A 15750-nucleotide genomic window follows, 5' to 3' on the forward strand; every position below is an offset into this window, starting at 1 on the left:
TTTAGAATTACCTTTGCAAAGCTATCCATGTTAACTAGATTTTTAAAAGATGTTTGTCAGAAACATTACATACATGATTCACCTACACTCCTGTCCTTCTGAATATATCTTGGTTTTTCATTATGCATTAGTAAACCCAAAAGGTGGTCAACAATTGGGAGAAAGTGAACTTTTTACAAAACAAAATCCAACAGCTCATAAAAGAATAACAGACACAACCAAATAGAGTTTACTCCAGAAAAGCAAGGAAGGTTCAGAATTAGAAAATCAATTAAAACTCCTTGTAGCCAAGGACTGATGTTTCCCAAGTTCTGACAAAGATACACGGAGGCAAGAGAATAAAATATGGAAAAATGAATATGAGACATGTAGTATATGCATGCAGAGAGACAGGAACCCCTGACTAGTACAGTGGTAAAAACATTTGATTCTTCTGGAAAAGCTCTGGCAGAGATATTAATGTATAATTCTTTGTATCATCAGTAATATTTAGCATTAAGAGAGGACAGCTGGGTTTCTGCTGAAAGAGCCCCTTGATGTGATTGGGCCTATCCTGCTAGCTACGTGTCCTAGCTATGAAGTATACACGTTTGGTTCTCTAGTCCACACAAAAATCCTGTTAACTACATATGAACTCTTATTTTATTTGGTTTTGTGAATATTATTTGCTTGTTTTGTCTTTAGCTTTTTACTCTGAAATAATCATAAATGTTCAAAATGCTGCAAAATGGTATAGAATTCCTGTATACCCTTTACCCAACTTTCCCTAATATATAATCATAATAAAATCATTAAAGCCATAAACTTCTGCACAGCAAAGGAAACAACCCACAAAACTAATAGGCAACCGACGGAATGGGAAAAGATAGTTGCAAATGACCTATCAGATAAAGGGTTGATATCCAGAATCTATAAGGAACTCACCAAACTCCACACCCGAAAAACAAACAACCCAGTGAAGAAATGGGCAGAAGATATGAACAGACACTTCTCCAAAGAGGACATCCAGATGGCCAACAGACACATGAAACGATGCTCAGCATCCCTCCTCATCAGGGAAATACAAATCAAAACCACACTGAGATACCACCTCACGCCAGTCAGAGTGGCTAAAATGAGCAAATCAGAGAACTCTAGATGCTGGCGAGGATGTGGAGAAACGGGCACCCTCCTACACTGTTGGTGGGAATGTAAACTGGTACAGCCCCTCTGGAAAACAGTGTGGAGGTTCCTCAGGAAACTAACAATAGAACTTCCCTAGGACCCAGCAATAGCACTGCTAGGAATTTACCCAAGGGATACAGAAATGCTGATGCATAGGAGCACATGTACCCCAATGTTCATAGCAGCACTCTCCACAATAGCTAAAACATGGAAAGAGCCTAAGTGTCCATCAACAGATGAATGGATCAAGAAGATGTGGTTTATCTATACCATGGAATACTACATGGCAATGAGAAACAATGAAATCTGGCCATGTGTAGCAACATAGATGGACCTTGAGGGTGTTATGCTGAGCGAAATAAGTCAGGCAGAGGACAAATATCACATGTTTGCACGTATAGGAGGATTAAGAAGAACTGACTGAGGACCATGGGGGAGAAGAAGGGGGGAAATGGTGGGGGAAAGGGAGAGGGGCAAACCATGAGAGACTCGTGAATGCTGAGAAACAAACGGAGGACTGATGGATGTGGGGGTGAGGGCGGAGATGGGCATGGAGGAGGGCACTTGTGGGTATGAGCACTGGGTGTTATATGGAAACCAATTTGACAATAAACTATTTGTAAAAATTTTTAAAAAAATAAAAATAGAAAACAAAGCCATAAACTTAACACTGCTTTAATATTACTGACAAATCTACAGATCTTCAAACGTTGCCACTTGTTGCACCCAAGTCCTTTTTCTGATCCATGATCTATATCCCCTTAGTCTTCTCCATACTGAGACCAGTGCGCAAGCATTCTTTGACTTTGATTTTGATGCTTTTAAAACATATTTACCGGCATGGAGGAGGACACTTGTGGGGATGAGCACTGAGTGTTATGTGGAAACTAATTTGACAATAAACTATTAAAAAAAAATAAATAAATAAAACATATTTACCAGATACTTTATAGACTCTTCCAATATGTACATTTTTTTCATGTTTAAGTTCAGGTTATGCATTTTTGGCAAAAACATCCCAGAAGTGATATATGTCCTTCTCAGCATATCATTTCAATGGTACCTAATATCAATATGCCTCACTACTGGTAAAGTTAGCTTTGATCACTTGTCAAATTTTTTCCATCTTAAAGTTACTCTATTTTGTGTTTAAATTATTACTCTTGTGGAAATACCTTGAGACTACACAAGTATCTTGTTTCTCACCATACATTACAAAACAAAATAAAACAGCTCATAAAAGAATGACACAACCAAATAGAATTTATTCCAGTTTTATGCATCAATGGATAGATCTTACCCGTAACCATTATTACTGTGGCATTGCTAAACAGTGGTTTAATATTTCCATGATACTTTATTACATTTATTAATTGTAAAAGACTTCCTTTATTAATAAAATATGCCAATCTCACCTGAAAAGCTATCATCATGCTCAAATAGGAAAACTGGAATGAGTCTCATGAAAGTCAGAAACAAGATTAGGATGTACTATAATCACTAGCACTTGATATTATTCTGAAGGTACAGAAGACACATTTAGTCAAAAGGCAGCAACAAGTATAAATAGCAAAATGGAGGAATTTAAATTACAATTACTTTGAGATGATGTGATATATCTATCTGCGAAACAAAGAGGACTCCAACTCAAAAATTACTATAAATAATGGGGCGCCTGGGTGGCTTAGTCGGTTAAGCATCCGACTTTCGCTTAGGTCATGATCTTGCGGTTCGTGGGTTCGAGCCCCGCGTCGGGCTCTGTGCTGACTGCCAGCTCAGAGCCTGGAGCCTGTTTCAGAGTCTGTCACTCCCTCTCTCTCTGACCCTCTCCTGCTCATGCTGTCTCTCTCTCCTAGAAATAAATAAAACATTAAAAAAAAAATTTAAAAAAAAAATTACTATAAATAAGAAAAGTACTTGATATTGGAACTACTGACACAGTTACCAATATAAATCAATCTCCTCTTGAAAAAGAAAAAAAAATAATCTCAAAGGAATTATGTTAAATAGAAGAAGCCACAAACAACTATCTTAACTAGAAATTTATTCTACAGATATATTTAGTTAATGACAAGAACTTTATTGTTGCACATTTTGAACAGAAAATAAAACAATCCCTCAAAACAACATTATAAGGTAATGGTTAGTAAAGTCATATATGACTATATAATGGAATATGATGCAGCCACTGAAAAGAATAAGGCAGCTCCATCTGACATGAAAAGATCTCTAAAATACATTGTTTAGGTAAGAAAATCAAGATGGAAAAAAAATGAACAGCGGGCTACAATTTGAATGTAAAACATATATATATGTAGGCATTACCCTAAGAATGATACACAACAAACAAAACAGTGATTGCCAGGGCACCTGGGTAGCTCAGTCAGTTAAGTGTCTGACATCAGCTCAGGTCATGATCTCCCAGTTTGCGGGTTTGAGCCCCGCACTGGGTTCTGTGCTGACAGCTCTGAGCCTGGAGCCTGCTTCTGATTCTGCATCTCCCTCTCTCTCTCTCCACCCCAACTCTGCTCGTGCTCTGTCTCTCTCTAAAATAAATAAACATTTAAAAAAAATTACATAGTGATTGTCTCTGAAAAGGCAACTGAGCATCTGGGAGGAAAGAGCAAGGGAAAAGTTTTTAATATATACGTTTGGACATACTCCACACAGGTCTAAACAGGTCAAAATCTAGTTGCAACTAATTTAAGAGACCTTACCTTCACCTTTAATATTACTTACATCAATCTTTCATTTTCATCTGTGTTTATTTCCACCCGTAACCACCCTTCCAGGAAGCTACAGAATTAATTTTTGAAAGTAATTTCCAAAAAAACCCAAATATTTCATCAGCTTTTAAATTGAGTTTATACTTTGAGAGCAGTATCCAGACAGGTGTTTTAAATATTTCTCCATTGCTTTAAATATTATAAAATATACCTTTCAAGGAGAAAATTGATGGCAGAAATTGGTACATACAAATGTGTGGCATATTTGATATATTATATGTATGCATATCTATTATACCTAAAAACCACGCACAGGATCTACAGTACGCCACGTTAACCCTTTCTAATAGTTATTTGAAGCTGATCAACCTTCAAAACACAAATTTGTTTTCAATGACAAGGATCATAATCCAAGTCTGGGCATTGGCTAGTTATTATCTGAGCTGTAGTAATGGCTCTGCACTACAAAATGTAATCTTCCCAAATGTCACAGTAAGTTATGAATATCTGAGCAGCCTAATGCACTTTACTAGCCGTGAAATGTGAAAATGTAATCTTATTACCTTTTTTATGGTTGTATTTTTTGAATAATGTAGACTAGAAACTGATGTATAGTCTTTTTCTGCATTTTAGCATGATTTGGTCTCCTATGCTATACAGAACATTTTTCACAACTCTCCATTTCAACATATTTTAGTCTTGGCCTGAACTTCATAAACAATTTTTATAGCAACCTTCAGGGTGGCATAACATGCTTTCTATAGGTTATAGTTTAATGTACAAGATTATAGAAATTTTAAAGCATATTATTCAAAGAATGCAAATAAACTTCACAAATTTTGAATTAGGATTTTAATTGGGCATGATGATTACTTTCTTCAATGGTTATATTAATAAAATACTTTAAGTCACTTGTATTTTCAGAATACCAAGAAACACATATAGACCAAAAATAATTATCTTCTCTGCAAAAGATTTATAAATATAGAGAGACTGTAATCACAGAAAATTCTAATGCTTCAAAGTAAAGCTGTATTTTCTCTACAATCTTTCCTAACTTTTCCTCAAAGATGTGGCCAGATTAAGGCATAGCAGGAAACCTGGACAGAGTACAATCAGTTTATGCCCCTAACTAGATATTTTCTATTTCTTGTGACAAGTCACATTTTTTTCTCTGAACCTACTACTCACTTGTAAAACAAATCAAGTAGAGTAAGCCTCTTTTATTTACATGCATCCTTTAAAATTTTACTTTTTAAAAAATGCTAATCCCAGGTATCCAATTTATCCCTAAGAATCCAAACCTAAATGAATGTGACCTTATACATGGTCATAGTCACCAGACACTTATTAATAGGGTGAAATTGAGGGAAAATTACAATGCTGCATCACAGACTATAGTATCTCCCAATTTACATTTTTTTTTCTTCTTCTATAATATTAGAGTTTCTAGTCTGGTACATGAGACCCAGGCAAAAGAATTTCACTTTCCAGATTTCCTTGACATTATCAGCCATGTCACCAAGTTCTGACAATGAGGACAGGCAGTAGTATGTGTAAATTCTGAGCTATTAGTCTTAAAGGAAAGAACACAACTTATCTTTTCAAGTTTCCTCCTTCCTCTTACGTAAGCCACTGAAAAACGCCAAGAACTAGAATACCTATCTTGGAATCTATGCTGTAAGTCTCATGTTGAATATAACAGAGCAGAAAGATCTTTGGATCCTGACAACAATTTCATAAATGCATTTGTCCACATAAATATCTGTACATGAATGTTTACAGAAGCTTTATTCATAATCACCAAAAACTAGAAACAATTCAAATGTCCACCAACTAGTAAATGGATGAACAAGTTGTGGTACAATCATACAATAGAATACTAATCAGCAATAACAGGGAACAAATTATTGATACCATTTACAATACAAATTTATATCAAAAACATTATGCCAAGTCAAAAAAGTTAGACACAAAAGCTACATATTGCATGATTCCATTTATATGATATTCTAAAAAAGGCAAAAGTATAGGAAGAGAAATAGGATCAGTGGTTGCCAGGGGCTGGGGATAGAGGGACAGAATTAATCACAAAAACCATGAGAAGACTTGGGGGTAATGAAATTTTGGTATCTTGATTGTGGTATTGAATACACAAATCTGCCACATTTCATAAAACTGTGTATCTAAAAAAGGTGAATTTAACTGTATGTCTTTTTTTTTTTTAATGTTTATTTTTGAGATAGAGCACACGCATATACACAGGGTAGGGGCACAGAGAGAGGAGGACAGAGGATCTGAAGTGGGCTCCTTACTGACAGGAGAGAGCCCAATTCAGGGCTCAAACTCACCAGGAACCAAACCATGAAATCATGACCTGAGTAAAGTCGGAGGCTTAACCAAGTGAGCTACCCAGGTGCCCCTAACTGTATGTCTTAGTTTATCTAAAAAAAAAAAAAAAAAAAAAGCTCAAACCATTTGCCATTTGTGTCAAAGACAAGAGAAATCTAAGATCCTCCTACTAGAGGCAACAATGTAGAATTAAAATGGCAAAGTCATGGAAAACAAGAAAATTAAAAGAAAAACTTCACTATAGTAAAAAGTATGTTTTACTGATAATGAATTATCATCTTTATAGTTTTAAATAACTCCACATGTACTAGAGAAAGTAACAAATCCATCTCTTCTCCTTGTTCATTTTACCTTTCATAAAAATTAAAAATTTTCACTGAACTACATGGCCATGTCTACAAATACAGTATTAAGCAAAAAGTCTCCATGAAGTCTGAGAAATACTGGATTAAACAAGGTTAGAGACGTTTACACAATAGAATTGCCACAATATTCATATTCACAATAGGATATGCTACTGTATTTTTATGTCTCCAACAGTTAGATAACCAATGCATGGATTTCCTACAATTTAACAATGGAATCGTTTTTTCTTTCCATTTTTTTCTGACAAGAATTTTTCACAGGAATAACATTCTTCAAAAGGTTTTTTGAGAAACACTGGATAATATAATTGTGTTCTTGAATCTTATTGCTATGAATAATATCACAGAATAATCTAATGTTTTAGACATTTAGTAGGCCTTTCAAATTTTTAGGTGAATGGCTTTTATAAAGCAAATTATTTGTTTTTCATAAGTTCCTTTCTATGATTTACAGAACATAATAATTAGTCAAAGAAAGAAACACCTCAAATTAAGATTACTTTAAGGGAAAAGAAAATATGAGCCATCAAAAGCAATCAAACTGTCCTGTCCCTTCCTCTACAAACCAGGCCACAAGTCCAGCAAAAGAGATGTCCTCCCACACTTAATTAGGGCTGTTCTACATGCCAAGAGACTTCAGCTGAAATAACCAGTGACATTCAAGGCTATGTCATTAAGAACTTTATGCCTTCCCATGTATCACTCATTCTAAGAAAAAATCAGTCACCGTATCATGAGGATATTCAAGCAGCTATGTAAAAGGCCCACCTGAGGCCTCAGGGGAACTGAGGTCTCCAGCCAATAGTTTGCATCAACTTGCCAATCTTGTAAGTAGCCCTGGAAGCTGGTCCTCCAGCCCCAGTTGAGCCTTCAGATGACTACCACCTCAGCCAACATATGAAATGCAACTTTATTAGAGACTCTAAGCCAGAAAATATCCTGCCAATTTGCTCCCAAATTCCTGACCCACAAAAATGTGAGCTGATAAATACTTATTATTGTTTTAAGCTGCAAAGTTTTGGGGTAATTTGCTACAGAGCAACAGATAATTAATATAATTACAAATCAATCAGATAACAGTAATTGGGGAAAACACTTTTACTCTATGTATTTCTATATACTATTTCACTGTTTTTATTCTTAACACAGAATAAATAATTTAAAAATATAAACAACATACAAGCATTGAGTGATTACTGTAAGCTATATACTATGCTAAGCACTTTACAAAATTAGCTCTTACAAAAACATCTATTATCTTCACTTAATAGATGACAAACCAGAAATGTAATTAACTTGCCTAATTTCACAAGGTACTAAGGCAAGTGTGCCAGGCTTCTGACAATGTATAACAACTGTATTTAATAGACTGTGACAGATAATACAGACTGGCTAACCCAGCATCTCTTCCCCCAAAATCTTATAAGATAACTGATGAATGAATTTGTATTTCTTATTTCAAGAATGAAAGAGAGGTGATCAGGTCATAACCTCAGGGTGGTGAGTTCAAGCCCCACAATGGGCTCCATGCTGGGCATGGAGACTACTTTAAAAAAAAAAAAAAAAAAAAACAGAGGGAGGGGCTCCTGGGTGGCTCAGTAGGTGTCCCACTGACTTCCTGAAACAATATTTCAAGAAGGGTAATTTTAACTCTCAAATTTTGTGAGTTCAAGCCCCATGTCAGGTTCTGTGCTGACAGCTCAGAGCCAGGAGCCTACTTTAGATTCTGTGTCTCCCTCTCTGCCCTCCCCAGCTCACTCTGTCTCAATCTCAAAAATAAATAAACATTAAAAAAATTTTAAGTGGAATGAAATAATAAGCAGTTATTTTGAAAGCTATTAACTTTATGTATAAAAACCCATTCCTCTCTTGTTTTCTGACACTACAAAGATTGGAAAGATAAATGCTCACTTTGCCAGCATCCTTAGCATCTGAATGGCCAAGAGAAGTTCTCGCAAAGAGATATGAGAAGGGCTGAAAGGTGTTCCTAAAGGGTTTGGCTTGCTTGATAAAACAGATGTAGTTACCCTAACCTTTTGTTCTTTTACCTTCCTCCCTCCCTAGAACAAAATGGAATGTCCAAAGGTGCAGTAGCCACCTTGATACCATGAGGCTTACAAGCACAGCATGGAGAAAAAGCCAATGCATGAAGAATGGTAAAAGGAAAGGTAGAAAGTATTTAGCTCTTGAAGCTTCTTAAAAAGAACCTTATTAAGCAGAACCACTAATACCAGCAACTGCCTACCTCAAATTCCTCAAATTTATGTGAGAAAAATAAAACCGCTATTTCATGCAGTTAGTATTATACGTGTATTCCACTGCTTAAAGAGCACAAACCTAATTAATATAAAAATGTTCAATAAATGGTGCATAAATGAATGAGTTATCAGAAAGAGCTATCTTGGACAGCTCCTTGTTTTAAATATGACTTAGAACTTTGCATTTAAGTGACTACAATTCATTTTATGCCTTAGAAAATTGTATCACAAAGTTACAACCAGATACAATAAAACTGAATACACACACCAGAAGTAAAAAAAGATGTACAGCAATCCTGTTCCATGATGTAGTACATTTGTCTAAACAGTATTTCAAGAAGGCTAATTTTAATGAAATAAATGATATAATAATACCAAATTTTCACAGACAAAGGTAACAGTGGATATTCTAGAATCAAAAGACTGAAGACTTCAGATATTAAATGTATTCAAACAAAACAATGAAAGCTCTGATAAGTTAAGGCAGGTCTTGAAGTCTAATAACAACTAAACTGAATATACCTTGGGGTCTATAACTGTGATAAGAATTTATTGTAATACATATGTTTAAGTACAAGAATAATACTCAGCAGAATAAGCTAAATCTCTACTAGCCAAAATGTTTGAAGAATACAGGAACTCTGTGTACTGAGTTTTATGATTATTTGACAGTTATTCAGAAAATATTTCCTATCTTGGGACCCCTAGCTGGCTCAGTTGGAGCATGCAACTCTAGATCTTAGGGTAACAGGGTTGTGAGTTTGAGTCCCATGTTGGGTGTAGAGATTACTTAAAAACTTTTAAAAAATTGTTTTTAATATTTTCTATCTCAAATATTCTATGCTAAATGTTTAAATATATAGGAACAGATACCCAGCTAGGAACTCATTTCCCCCCCAATTAGGAACTATCTAATATAAAGTTTAAGATCACTCAAACTGAGTGAATTTTAGTTTCAAATACATAAGAAATAAGAATGACTGCTACTGAAAATATTTAGACAAAACTGAAAAAATAGTATCAATGGGGAAAAAAGCAGCTGATACGGCAAGAGGACAGTTTTGGCAATGAGAAGAGAAAAAATGAAACTGAGAAAAAAGCAGAGCCAGCCTTAAAATCATACTCCACATCTCCGTATTAGGAAGAATGCAGAGAAAAAATTCTAAAGAAGAATGGCTAACAATATGAACTCTGGCATGAAGTTATACTCCATAATTGTGGATACTGAACAGTTCTTTTTCTCATCTCAAATATCCAATCACTCTGAGAGCTGAGAGGCATACAGAACTCAGTAAATGCAGGACCCAATAATAATTCAACCACTTATAAAACTATCATCACAAAATTATATAAAGAAAACCTCAGAAATTAAGATATAAAATATATATATTGCAGCACTGTTTGTAAAAATAAAACACTGGAAAGAGCCTTAATACTCACCAATACAGAACAGATATATAAATGATGGTACATCCATATAAGAGAATACCATGTAACCTTTAAAAAATATATAAATCTATACACATTAGCATGTCAAGGTATTCAAGATCTACTACTACATTTACAAATCAGCAAGTGCACTATGATTGTATTTCTTTAAAAATACAATAATATTTAAATTAAAGAACATGAAAATTTAGCTTCATTGTAAGTATCAGGCCAAATTATGTTCCTTAGTTTTGGTTAGATGCCCACTTATGCATCACTTCAGGCATTCCTAAGTTTAGGTGATAAATGATTATATTATCAAGTATATTAACATCATAAATAATCAACGTAACAGTATTAGTAATATGAAAAGGACAAGTCATCTGGGTTTAATACATTCACTCTCAAACACACACATTCTGGAATAAAAATCTCTTTACATGAGTTCTATATTAAACATCTATCAGGTAAGTTGCCTGGGTGGGTCAGTCGGTTAAGCAACCAACTAACTCTTGATTTCAGCTCAGGTCACGATCTCATAGTTGTTTAAGTTTGAGCCCAACAGGCTCTGCAGTGAGCTCTGCACTGACAGCACAGAGTCTGCCTGGGAATCTCTCCGTCTCTCCACCTCTCCTCCACTCACACTCTCTCTGTCTCTCTCAAAATAAGTAAATTTAAAAGTTTAGAACAGGGGTCCTTGGGTGGCTCAGTGGGTTAAGCTGCCGACTTTGGCTCAGGTCATGATCTCATGGTTCATGAGTTCGAGCCCCACGTTGGGCTCTGTGCTGACAGCTCAGAGTCTGGAGCCTGTTTCAGATTCTGTATCTCCCTCTCTCTCTCTGACCCTCCCCTGATCACACTGTCTCTCTCTCTATCTCTCTCAGAAATAAATTTAAAAAACTTTTTAAAAATATTTTTTAAAAAGTTTAGAATAAATGTATATTTCTTATTGTAAAAGTTAAATACTACACTGATTAGTTATTGTGAAAGCTATTAATTATACACACAAAAATAACTGAGAATACAAATAGCTAAATAATAGGAAAACAGATTGTCACTTAATATGAGCTTAAAAACTGCAGGTAGAACATTATATTCTTTTTTTTATATATTCTTTCTTTAAAGCAAAAAAAAAGTGTTTACAAATAGGGTAAAAGTCTGTAATAACTGAATTCAAATAACTGGTTACTGTCCCCTGCCTCACACTCTACCATCAAAAATCTCAAGTGGTAAGATACAATTCAATAAATGGGGCACAGAATTATGAGAAAATGCCTCCTAAACATTTCACACTTTCTCAGATCAGCTGTGCATAATATCAAATTTCAGTTATTTTGCTTTTGTGCTTTTCAGACAAAAATCAAAGAATTTAATCTCAAATTAGCCCCATCCTAAATTTTATACATTTGAATTTTCAGACTACACATGTCTTACTATGGCACAGTTTTACTGTATAAATAAATAATAAATAATATAGAATAGTAAGAGATTTGCTTACATTATAATTTAATTCATGTATAAGCCTTTGAGGTCATTCCTAACATTGAACAAAAAACACAGTAAGGCTTTACCTTAGCCAGGTAATAGCAAAGAAGGTAAGTTCAATATGTTGATGGGAACATAATCATCAGCCTTTGCTTTACAACAGCCCTTTACTGAGAGCCAAAATAATATCTTACCCCTCCACTGACATGAGCCTAAAGAGAGGCTATTTAGACTTACAAATGTGCCACTAAGTGATCACAAGAGCAATATACTACGCCGCACTGCCAAGAAAGTATACTCTGAATTAGAATACAAGATGTATAAAACTTTACTAAAATGTTCAATAAGAAAATTCCAGTAAGAATTAAAATTTTCCACAGTTTTACAAGTATTCATTTATCTCCAAAATTCCTTCTAAAATGTTAATATTTGGTTTTATCCTCATATGGATTTTCTCAACCAGCCAAGGTCTATCTTGTATACCTCTCACATACACATATCATATTTATGCATTATGTATGACAGTTATTTCTATAGAAAAAGCCTGAAAAACACACAGCAAACTATTAGTGGTGGCTATCTTGAAAGATGGAGTTAAAAAGAATTTAACTTTCAAAGTCATAGATTTATGATACATTTCCATGTTTCAAAATAAGTATCTATATATTTTCTTTGAATAAAAGGGGGAGAAAAGATAATTTAATCTTCTCAATATGCACTGAATATGTGGAAAACTAAGCAGGAAAAAATAATGCTTCTTAATTTGTATCCGCAAAAATCAAATTATATGCAACTGATGTATCCTATCAAAACTGAGGGAAAGAAAGCTACACAATAAGGATGTAAAACAGAATCAGGTATACAGTATCAAGTATCCACAATGAAAGATGAGTAAAATATCATTATTTACCTTTTGGTGTGAGATCCTAATTTTAATGATAGTACTTTCATGAGTCACTCCCAAACTGTATTTTGTCCAAGATCCTTAACCATAAACAATTATACTTGTTTTCAAAAACACAGCTCCTCTTAGGAGAACAATGGTTAAGAGGATATCCTTTCGAACGAGGCCGGATTTGACTTCTGGTTCTACCAGATACCAAGTATAAGGGTAAGGGCAGGGTAGTTCACCTCTCTATGGCTCACTTCCTCCTCTGTAAAACTGGGATAATAATGGTACCCATCTCTTAAGGTTGCTGTGACAATTAAATGAGCTAAAAGTATTTCAATTAATGCACATCCTCTCACACATCCCTCCATATGCTATTAAAAAACTCACTTCAAGAACAGTGTCTTCAAGTTTGATTCCCAGTGGGAGCACATCCCAGAGAACCCTGAGCAACCTCACCAACACCACTGGCCTAGTTAACCACCACATGGTGGGAGAAAGCTCAGCCACAGGCAGGGAGATCCCCCAACCACCAGGACGAGAAGCAGCAGCCGCCACCCCACCCTCTGCTCTGCGGACTCCAAGCACCAGCATCCACGCAGGGAGCAAGGGCCCAGGTGACCTCACATCATCAGCACTTGCCAAAAGGGACAGCAAAATCATGTTTTGGGAACAGTAAAATGGTTCACTATAAGAAACAGGTATGATTTCATCAACAGGAATGACACTAAGGAAGATGTATTTGTACACGAAACTACCAAAAAGAATAACCTCAGGAAGTACCTTCGCAGTACTCTGCAGGAGATGGAGAGGCTGTGGAGTTTGATATTGTCGAAGGAGAATGGGGTGTGATAGCAGCAAAGGTCACAGGCTTTGGTGGAACTCCAGTGCAATGCAGTAAATACACAGCAGACCCTAACAATTATGGACACTATCCTTCACAGAGGTCCTCCCCACAATTACCCACAGAATTACCAAAACAGTGAGAGCGGGGAAAAGACTGGGAGATTGCTCTCGAAGGCCTGGCCTCATTGCACTGGCCCTCCCACAGGCAATGGTTCGCACCTAACTACATTCATAGACCCTCTGAGCATCAACAGTTTTCCAATCCTCTGGTGCAGAGAGAAGTGGTTGAGGGTGCAGACAACCAGGGTACAGGAGAACAAAGTAGTGAGACAGAAATATATCATATCAAAGAGACTTCCAGATACAACTAGCTTCCTCCCCAAGTTTTTAAGCTCTTATGTCCTGTTGCTTGTAGACTTCTACACATACTGCTATACAATAAACATGCCCAAAATATAACTGATCTTTTCCCTAACCCTGCTATGATTGCTACCCCAGATGGTAATCCTACCCCCATGGCATCTTCAACTCTTCTCTTCCTATGTATTATTAAAAGCTGCTGACTCTACCTCCTAATATTTCTTAAATTTGTCCCTCTTCTCCTTTCCTACCATCACTAAACTAGCTGAGAACTCCTTCATTACACAAGTATCAGTATACTTGATCTATTGGATAATATGTCCATAAAATACAGAAGATGATACACATGGCTGTCAACATTGCTCACTTTGTAGCAGAGCACAGGAGAAACTGGTTATGAAGAGGAATAGCAGAAGACGAACAAAGTTTATAAAGTTAAGGAAAAACAAGAATCATACATGTAATTTTAGACATGTGTATACAATAACATGTGTTTATATAAAATTATGTGACTATGTATAAAGAAATTTTTCTAAGCCAAAGCAAATCTATTCTAAGTTGAGTGTATTTATTCTATTTTCTCTATTCTTTACTATAAATCTTTTTTTAAGCACTAGAAGAAGAAAAAAACTGTTATTTCATTAAACTCAATTCCCTTTTTTTAAACTAGGAGCAAGTAACTAAGAGTAATATTGTTGTGTATTCTCTTACACCTGTTTATTAATCATACTAAGAGAATGATCAGAGACTACTCCAGCCAACTATGCAACATATCCAATAGTGCCTGTGAAAGAATGGTTCTCTAAATAATCCCACCCAAATCAAATCAATTAGAGGGGGAGGGAAAAAACCTACATAGCATACCCCCCTGACAACTTCAAACTTTATGTAAAAAGACTTCATGAGGTTTCAAGTAATCAAGTCTAACTTCACTTGACCCATATGAAACAGAATTCTTCCCTTACATAAACTCAGAATTTGTATTTTGTGGAACACTTTTTAGAAAAGAGAGTATATGTTATCAAATAAAAACAACTGTAGGAAGTTAAATATGATCAATTATTTACTTGACTCACATTAGAAATACTAAACCCTAATAGTGGAGACTTTGACCAGTAGCATTCTATCTCTATGACCTCATAGCACCATCTTGCCTAATTTGGGGGGTGAGGGGGGGAATAGGGGGTATTCTTTGCCTATTGCACTCAATTGGTTCAAAATGGTTAAAAACAAAACAGTAATAACCCTTAATACGATAATAACCCAAGTCATTTATAAGAGCCATCAAAAGTAATATGCATTCACACATCCTTCCACCTCTTCTTTTCTGGCCTTCAATTATTTGTAAGTTTACTACTTTTACCATGTCAAGATTAATAATAAACACTTTTTTCCAACTAAGATACTATTGAACACACTAGTTACCAATTTTGAATCTATATTCCAGAATCATATGGTTTTGTATCATATTATAAAACATTATAATATATTATTTCTCTCCTGGTTTCTTAATTTTTTTATTCAGGTTAGATACCTACTTGATTGGTAATTAAGAAAACACCAGTCCACAGCAAATCTATCTAGACCAAAAGCAAAATTATACAATGTGTAAAGTATATCTATATTGTACACTTACCAATTTTTGTGCATTATTGTCCCTTTTGGCATCCCCTCTTTTATCCCCAGATGGACAGTAATCTTATCTTCTCTGGATGCTTGATGATTTTCCTCCAAGAGCAAATCCCACCCAGATCTATACTCTATACTCAGTAACCAAAACTCCAATATATCCTGTAGGTATGTATGTATGTATGTATGTATGTATGTGTGTGTGCGTGTGTATAAACCAGTGTGTGTGTGTGTGTGAGCATGTATGT

The 15750-nt window shown here is 35.3% G+C and overlaps 1 protein-coding gene and 1 pseudogene across 5 annotated transcripts in view; one reads left to right on the forward strand and one right to left on the reverse strand.

The window, feature by feature from the left end:
• The window catches only part of LRBA (LPS responsive beige-like anchor protein), a 720310-nt gene that overhangs the window by 644267 nt on the left and 60293 nt on the right, over window positions 1-15750 (reverse strand). The window lies entirely within an intron of this gene.
• LOC144236896 (Y-box-binding protein 1 pseudogene) lies at window positions 13011-13884 on the forward strand (annotated as a pseudogene).

This window comes from Crocuta crocuta, unplaced genomic scaffold (assembly GCF_008692635.1).
Source record: "Crocuta crocuta isolate KB4526 unplaced genomic scaffold, BGI_CrCroc_1.0 scaffold345, whole genome shotgun sequence".
NCBI classification, from domain to species: Eukaryota; Metazoa; Chordata; class Mammalia; order Carnivora; family Hyaenidae; genus Crocuta; species Crocuta crocuta.